The sequence below is a fragment of the Etheostoma spectabile genome, chromosome 12 (genome assembly GCF_008692095.1).
Source record: "Etheostoma spectabile isolate EspeVRDwgs_2016 chromosome 12, UIUC_Espe_1.0, whole genome shotgun sequence".
Lineage (NCBI taxonomy): Eukaryota > Metazoa > Chordata > Actinopteri > Perciformes > Percidae > Etheostoma > Etheostoma spectabile.
The window spans coordinates 29,735,109-29,735,316 of NC_045744.1; positions in this window are offsets into that span (position 1 = coordinate 29,735,109).

Here is a 208-nt window from a genome sequence, read left to right on the forward strand (position 1 = left end):
AGGGCAGCAAAGAAGCCACTTCTCCCCAGGAAAAACATCAGGGACAAATTGTTATTCTGCAAAAGGTACAGGGATTGGACACCTGAGGACTGGGGCAAAGTCATTTTCTCAGATAAATCCCCTTCCCGATTGTTTGGGGCATCCGGAAAAAAGCTTGTCTGGAGAAGACCAGGGGAGCGCTACCATCAGTCCTGTGTCATGCCAACAG